The 7,500-nt window shown below is 62.9% G+C and overlaps 1 protein-coding gene across 8 annotated transcripts in view; it reads left to right on the top strand.

The window, feature by feature from the left end:
- Positions 1-7,500, top strand: part of KANSL3 (KAT8 regulatory NSL complex subunit 3) — a 596,819-nt gene that overhangs the window by 105,545 nt on the left and 483,774 nt on the right. The window lies entirely within an intron of this gene.

Raw genomic sequence — 7,500 nt, 5'->3', positions numbered from 1 at the left:
CCTCCCTCCCTCTCCCTCCCTCCCTCCCTCTGTCTCCCTCCCTCTCTGTATCCCTCCCTCCCTCTATCTCCCTCCCTCCCTCTATCTCCCTCCCTCTGTCTCCCTCCCTCTGTCTCCCTCCCTCTGTCTCCCTCCCTCTGTCTCCCTCCCTCTGTCTCCCTCCCTCTGTCTCCCTCCCTCTGTCTCCTCCCTCTGTCTCCCTCCCTCTGTCTCCCTCCCTCTGTCTCCCTCCCTCTGTCTCCCTCCCTCTGTCTCCCTCCCTCTCCCTCCCTCTGTCTCCCTCCCTCTGTCTCCCTCCCTCTGTCTCCCTCCCTCTGTCTCCCTCCCTCTGTCTCCCTCCCTCTGGCTCCCTCCCTCTCTCTGTCTCCCTCCCTCTCTCTGTCTCCCTCCCTCTCTCTGTCTCCCTCCCTCTCTCTGTCTCCCTCCCTCTCTTTGTCTCCCTCCCTCTCTTTGTCTCCCTCCCTCTCTTTGTCTCCCTCCCTCTCTTTGTCTCCCTCCCTCTCTCTGTCTCCCTCCCTCTCTCTGTCTCCCTCCCTCTCTGTCTCCCTCCCTCTCTCTCTTCCCTCCCTCTCTCTCTTCCCTCCCTCTCTCTGTCTCCCTCTCTCTGTCTCCCTCTCTCTGTCTCCCTCCCTCTCTCTGTCTCCTTCCCTCTCTCTGTCTCCCTCTCTCTGTCTCCCTCTCTCTGTCTCCCTCTCTCTGTCTCCCTCTCTCTGTCTCCCTCCCTCTCTCTGTCTCCTTCCCTCTCTCTGTCTCCCTCCCTCTCTCTGTCTCCCTCCCTCTCTCTGTCTCCCTCCCTCTCTCTGTCTCCCTCCCTCTCTTTGTCTCCCTCTTGTCTCCCTCCCTCTCTTTGTCTCCCTCCCTCTCTCTGTCTCCCTCCCTCTCTCTGTCTCCCTCTCTCTGTCTCCCTCCCTCTCTCTGTCTCCCTCCCTCTCTCTGTCTCCCTCCCTCCCTCTGTCTCCCTCCCTCCCTCTGTCTCCCTCCCTCTCTCTTGTCTCCCTCCCTCTCTGTCTCCCTCCCTCTCTGTCTCCCTCCCTCTCTGTCTCCCCTCCCTCTCTGTCTCCCCTCCCTCTCTGTCTCCCCTCCCTCTCTGTCTCCCCTCCCTCTCTGTCTCCCCTCCCTCTCTGTCTCCCCTCCCTCTCTGTCTCCCCTCCCTCTCTGTCTCCCCTCCCTCCCTCTCTCTCTCCCCTCCCTCTCTCTCTCCCCTCCCTCTCACTCTCCCCTCCCTCTCTCTCTCCCCTCCCTCTCTCTCCTGCCTCCCTTCCTCTATCTGTCTCCCTCTTGTCTGTCTGTCTCCCTCTTGTCTGTCTGTCTCCCTCCCTCTGTCTTCCTCCCTCTCTCTGTCTCCCTCCCTCTCTCTGTCTCCCTCCCTCTCTCTGTCTTCCTCCCTCTCTCTGTCTCCCTCCCTCTCTATCTCCCTCCCTTTCTGTCTCCCTCCCTCTCTGTCTCCCTCCCTCTCTGTCTCCCTCCCTCTCTCTCTCTCCCTCCCTCTCTCTCTCTCCCTCCCTCTCTGCCTCCCTCCCTCTCTGCTCCCTCCCTCTCTGCCTCCCTCCCTCTCTGCCTCCCTCCCTCTCTGCCTCCCTCCCTCTCTCCCTCTTTGTCTCCCTCCCTCTTTGTCTCCCTCCCTCTCTCCCTCTTTGTCTCCCTCCCTCTCTCCCTCTTTGTCTCCCTCCCTCTCTCCCTCTTTGTCTCCCTCCTCTTTGTCTCCCTCCCTCCCCCTCTGCCTCCCTCCCTCCCTCTCTCTCCCTCCCTCCCTCTGTCTCCCTCCCTCCCTCTGTCTCCCTCCCTCCCTCCCTCTGTCTCCCTCCCTCCCTCTGTCTCCCTCCCTCCCTCTGGCTCCCTCCCTCTGGCTCCCTCCCTCCGGCTCCCTCCCTCTGTCTCCCTCCCTCTGTCTCCCTCCCTCCCTCCCTCTGTCTCCCTCCCTCTCTCTGTCTCCCTCCCTCTCTCTGTCTCCCTCCCTCTCTCTGTCTCCCTCCCTCTCTCTGTCTCCCTCCCTCTCTCTCTTCCCTCCCTCTCTCTCTTCCCTCCCTCTCTCTCTTCCCTCCCTCTCTCTCTTCCCTCCCTCTCTCTCTTCCCTCCCTCTCTCTCTTCCCTCCCTCTCTCTCTTCCCTCCCTCCTCTGTCTCCCTCCCTCTCTGTCTCCCTCCCTCTCTCTGTCTCCCTCCCTCTCTCTGTCTCCCTCTCTCTGTCTCCCTCTCTCTGTCTCCTCTCTCTGTCTCCCTCTCTCTGTCTCCCTCTCTCTGTCTCCCTCCCTCTCTCTGTCTCCCTCCCTCCCTCTGTCTCCCTCCCTCTCTCTGTCTCCCTCCCTCTCTCTGTCTCCTCCCTCTCTCTGTCTCCCTCCCTCCCTCTGTCTCCCTCCCTCTCTCTGTCTCACTCCCTCTCTGTCTCCCCCCTCTCTGTCTCCCCCCCTCTCTGTCTCCCCCCCTCTCTGTCTCCCTCCCTCTCTGTCTCCCTCCCTCTCTGTCTCCCTCCCTCTCTGTCTCCCCTCCCTCTCTGTCTCCCCTCCCTCTCTGTCTCCCTCCCTCTCTGTCTCCCTCCCTCTCTGTCTCCCCTCCCTCTCTGTCTCCCCTCCCTCTCTGTCTCCCCTCCCTCTCTCTCTCCCCTCCCTCTCTCTCTCCCCCTCCCTCTCTCTCTCCCCTCCCTCTCTCTCTCCCCTCCCTCTCTCTCTCCCCTCCCTCTCTCTCTCCCCTCCCTCTCTGTCTCCCCTCCCTCTCTCTCCTGCCTCCCTCCCTCTCTCTGTCTCCCTCTTGTCTGTCTGTCTCCCTCTTGTCTGTCTGTCTCCCTCTTGTCTGTCTGTCTCCCTCCCTCCCTCTGTCTTCCTCCCTCTCTCTGTCTCCCTCCCTCTCTGTCTCCCTCCCTCTCTGTCTCCCTCCCTCTCTCTCTCTCCCTCCCTCTCTGCCTCCCTCCCTCTCTGTCTCCCTCCCTCTCTGTCTCCCTCCCTCTCATTCTCCCCTCCCTCTCTGTCTCCCCTCCCTCTCTCTCCTGCCTCCCTCCCTCTCTCTGTCTCCCTCTTGTCTGTCTGTCTCCCTCTTGTCTGTCTGTCTCCTCTTGTCTGTCTGTCTCCCTCTTGTCTGTCTGTCTCCCTCCCTCCCTCTGTCTTCCTCCCTCCCTCTGTCTTCCTCCCTCTCTCTGTCTCCCTCCCTCTCTGTCTTCCTCCCTCTCTCTGTCTTCCTCCCTCTCTCTGTCTCCCTCCCTCTCTGTCTCCCTCCCTCTCGCTGTCTCCCTCCCTCTCGCTGTCTCCTCCCTCTCGCTGTCTCCCTCCCTCTCGCTGTCTCCCTCCCTCTCGCTGTCTCCCTCCCTCTCGCTGTCTCCCTCCCTCTCGCTGTCTCCCTCCCTCTCGCTGTCTCCCTCCCTCTCGCTGTCTCCCTCCCTCTTTGTCTCCCTCCCTCTTTGTCTCCCTCCCTCTTTGTCTCCCTCCCTCTTTGTCTCCCTCCCTCTGTCTCCCTCCCTCCCCCTCTGCCTCCCTCCTTCCCTCTCTGGAACTCCCTCCCTCTCTGCCCCCCTCCCTCTCTGCCCCCCTCCCTCTCTGCCTCCCTACCTCTCTGCCTCCCTCCCTCGCTGCCTCCCTCCCTCGCTGTCTCCCTCCCTCGCTGTCTCCCTCCCTCCCTCTGTCTCCCTCCCTCTGTCTCCCTCCCTCCCTCTGTCTCCCTCCCTCCCTCTGTCTCCCTCCCTCCCTCTGTCTCCCTCCCTCCCTCTGTCTCCCTCCCTCCCTCTGTCTCCCTCCCTCCCTCCCTCTGTCTCCCTCCCTCCCTCCCTCTGTCTCCCTCCCTCCCTCTCGGTCTCCCTCCCTCTCTCTGTCGGTCTCCCTCCCTCTCTCTGTCTCCCTCCCTCCCTCTCTCTGTCTCCCTCCCTCCCTCTCTCTGTCTCCCTCCCTCTCTCTGTCTCCCTCCCTCTCTCTGTCTCCCTCCCTCTCTCTGTCTCCCTCCCTCTCTGTCTCCCTCCCTCTCTGTCTCCCTCCCTCTCTGTCTCCCTCCCTCTCTGTCTCCCTCCCTCTCTGTCTCCCTCCCTCTCTGTCTCCCTCCCTCTCTCTGTCTCCCTCCCTCTCTCTGTCTCCCTCCCTCTCTCTGTCTCCCTCCCTCTCTCTGTCTCCCTCCCTCTCTCTGTCTCCCTCCCTCTCTCTGTCTCCCTCCCTCTCTCTGTCTCCCTCCCTCTCTCTGTCTCCCTCCCTCCCTCTCCCTCCCTCTGCCTCTCTCTCTTGTCTCCCTCTCCCTCTCTCTCTTGTCTCCCTCTCTCTCTCTCTCTTGTCTCCCTCTCTCTCTCCCTCTTGTCTCCCTCCCTCCCTCTGTCTCCCTCCCTCTGTCTCCCTCCCTCCCTCTGTCTCCCTCCCTCCCTCTGTCTCCCCCCCTCTCTCTCTCTGTCTCCCTCCCTCCCTCTGTCTCCCCCCTCTCTCTGTCTCCCTCCCTCTCTCTGTCTCCCTCCCTCTCTCTGTCTCCCTCCCTCTCTCTGTCTCCCTCCCTCTCTCTGTCTCCCTCCCTCCCTCTCTCTGTCTCCCTCCCTCCCTCTGTCTCCCTCCCTCTGTCTCCCTCCCTCCCTCTGTCTCCCTCCCTCCCTCTGTCTCCCCCCCTCTCTCTCTCTGTCTCCCTCCCTCTCTGTCTTCCTCCCTCTCTCTGTCTTCCTCCCTCTCTCTGTCTCCCTCCCTCTCTGTCTCCCTCCCTCTCGCTGTCTCCCTCCCTCTCGCTGTCTCCCTCCCTCTCGCTGTCTCCCTCCCTCTCGCTGTCTCCCTCCCTCTCGCTGTCTCCCTCCCTCTCGCTGTCTCCCTCCCTCTCGCTGTCTCCCTCCCTCTCGCTGTCTCCCTCCCTCTCGCTGTCTCCCTCCCTCTTTGTCTCCCTCCCTCTTTGTCTCCCTCCCTCTTTGTCTCCCTCCCTCTTTGTCTCCCTCCCTCTGTCTCCCTCCCTCCCCCTCTGCCTCCCTCCTTCCCTCTCTGGAACTCCCTCCCTCTCTGCCCCCCTCCCTCTCTGCCCCCCTCCCTCTCTGCCTCCCTACCTCTCTGCCTCCCTCCCTCGCTGCCTCCCTCCCTCGCTGTCTCCCTCCCTCGCTGTCTCCCTCCCTCCCTCTGTCTCCCTCCCTCTGTCTCCCTCCCTCCCTCTGTCTCCCTCCCTCCCTCTGTCTCCCTCCCTCCCTCTGTCTCCCTCCCTCCCTCTGTCTCCCTCCCTCCCTCTGTCTCCCTCCCTCCCTCTGTCTCCCTCCCTCCCTCTGTCTCCCTCCCTCCCTCTCGGTCTCCCTCCCTCCCTCTCGGTCTCCCTCCCTCTCTCTGTCGGTCTCCCTCCCTCTCTCTGTCTCCCTCCCTCCCTCTCTCTGTCTCCCTCCCTCCCTCTCTCTGTCTCCCTCCCTCCCTCTCTCTCTGTCTCCCTCCCTCTCTCTGTCTCCCTCCCTCTCTCTGTCTCCCTCCCTCTCTGTCTCCCTCCCTCTCTGTCTCCCTCCCTCTCTGTCTCCCTCCCTCTCTGTCTCCCTCCCTCTCTGTCTCCCTCCCTCTCTGTCTCCCTCCCTCTCTCTGTCTCCCTCCCTCTCTCTGTCTCCCTCCCTCTCTCTGTCTCCCTCCCTCTCTCTGTCTCCCTCCCTCTCTCTGTCTCCCTCCCTCTCTCTGTCTCCCTCCCTCTCTCTGTCTCCCTCCTCTCTCTGTCTCCCTCCCTCTCTCTGTCTCCCTCCCTCTCTCTGTCTCCCTCCCTCCCTCTCCCTCCCTCTGCCTCTCTCTCTTGTCTCCCTCTCCCTCTCTCTCTTGTCTCCCTCTCTCTCTCTCTCTTGTCTCCCTCTCTCTCTCCCTCTTGTCTCCCTCCCTCCCTCTGTCTCCCTCCCTCTGTCTCCCTCCCTCCCTCTGTCTCCCTCCCTCCCTCTGTCTCCCCCCTCTCTCTCTCTGTCTCCCTCCCTCCCTCTGTCTCCCCCCCTCTCTCTGTCTCCCTCCCTCTCTCTGTCTCCCTCCCTCTCTCTGTCTCCCTCCCTCTCTCTGTCTCCCTCCCTCTCTCTGTCTCCCTCCCTCCCTCTCTCTGTCTCCCTCCCTCCCTCTGTCTCCCTCCCTCTCTCTGTCTCCCTCCCTCTGTCTCCCTCCCTCCCTCTGTCTCCCCCCCTCTCTCTCTCTGTCTCCCTCCCTCTCTCTCTCTGTCTCCCTCCCTCCGTCTCCCCCCCCTCTCTCTGTCTCCCTCCCTCTCTCTGTCTCCCTCCCTCTCTCTGTCTCCCTCCCTCTCTCTGTCTCCCTCCCTCCCTCTCTCTGTCTCCCTCCCTCTCTCTGTCTCCCTCCCTCTCTCTGTCTCCCTCCCTCTCTCTGTCTCCCTCCCTCTCTCTGTCTCCCTCCCTCTCTCTGTCTCCCTCCCTCTCTCTGTCTCCCTCCCTCTCTCTGTCTCCCTCTCTCTGTCTCCCTCTCTGTCTCCCTCCCTCTCTCTGTCTCCCTCCCTCCCTCTCCCTCCCTCTGCCTCTCTCTCTTGTCTCCTTCTCCCTCTCTCTCTCCCTCTTGTCTCCCTCCCTCCCTCTGTCTCCCTCCCTCTGTCTCCCTCCCTCCCTCTGTCTCCCTCCCTCCCTCTGTCTCCCCCCCTCTCTCTCTCTGTCTCCCTCCCTCTCTCTGTCTCCCTCCCTCTCTCTCTCTCCCTCCCTCCCTCTGTCTCCCTCCCTCCCTCTCCCTCCTTCCCTCTGTCTCCCTCCCTCCCTCTCGGTCTCCCTCCCTCTGTCTCCCTCTCTCCCTCTGTCTCCCCCCCTCTCTCTCTCTGTCTCCCTCCCTCTCTCTCTCTGTCTCCCTCCCTCTCTCTGTCTCCCTCCCTCCCTCTGTCTCCCTCCCTCCCTCTGTCTCCCTCCCTCCCTCTGTCTCCCTCCCTCCCTCTGTCTCCCTCCCTCTGTCTCCCCCCCTCCCTCTGTCTCCCTCCCTCCCTCTGTCTCCCTCCCTCCCTCTGTCTCCCTCCCTCCCTCTCGGTCTCCCTCCCTCTCGGTCTCCCTCCCTCTCTCTGTCTCCCTCCCTCCCTCTCTCTGTCTCCCTCCCTCTCTCTGTCTCCCTCCCTCTCTCTGTCTCCCTCCCTCTCTGTCTCCCTCCCTCTCTGTCTCCCTCCCTCTCTGTCTCCCTCCCTCTCTGTCTCCCTCCCTCTCTCTGTCTCCCTCCCTCTCGGTCTCCCTCCCTCTCGGTCTCCCTCCCTCTCTCTGTCTCCCTCCCTCCCTCTCTCTGTCTCCCTCCCTCTCTCTGTCTCCCTCCCTCCCTCTCTCTGTCTCCCTCCCTCCCTCTCTCTGTCTCCCTCCCTCCCTCTCTCTGTCTCCCTCCCTCCCTCTGTCTCCCTCCCTCCCTCTGTCTCCCTCCCTCCCTCTGTCTCCCTCCCTCCCTCTGTCTCCCTCCCTCCCTCTGTCTCCCTCCCTCCCTCTGTCTCCCTCCCTCTCTCTGTCTCCCTCCCTCTCTCTGTCTCCCTCCCTCTCTCTGTCTCCCTCCCTCCCTCTGTCTCCCTCCCTCCCTCTCGGTCTCCCTCCCTCTCGGTCTCCCTCCCTCTCGGTCTCCCTCCCTCTCTGTCTCCTCCCCCTCTCTCTGTCTCCCTCCCTC

Source organism: Triturus cristatus, chromosome 11 (genome assembly GCF_964204655.1).
Source record: "Triturus cristatus chromosome 11, aTriCri1.1, whole genome shotgun sequence".
NCBI lineage: Eukaryota > Metazoa > Chordata > Amphibia > Caudata > Salamandridae > Triturus > Triturus cristatus.
Note: the sequence above shows the minus strand (reverse complement) of the source record. Positions and strands in the feature narration are given on the sequence as shown.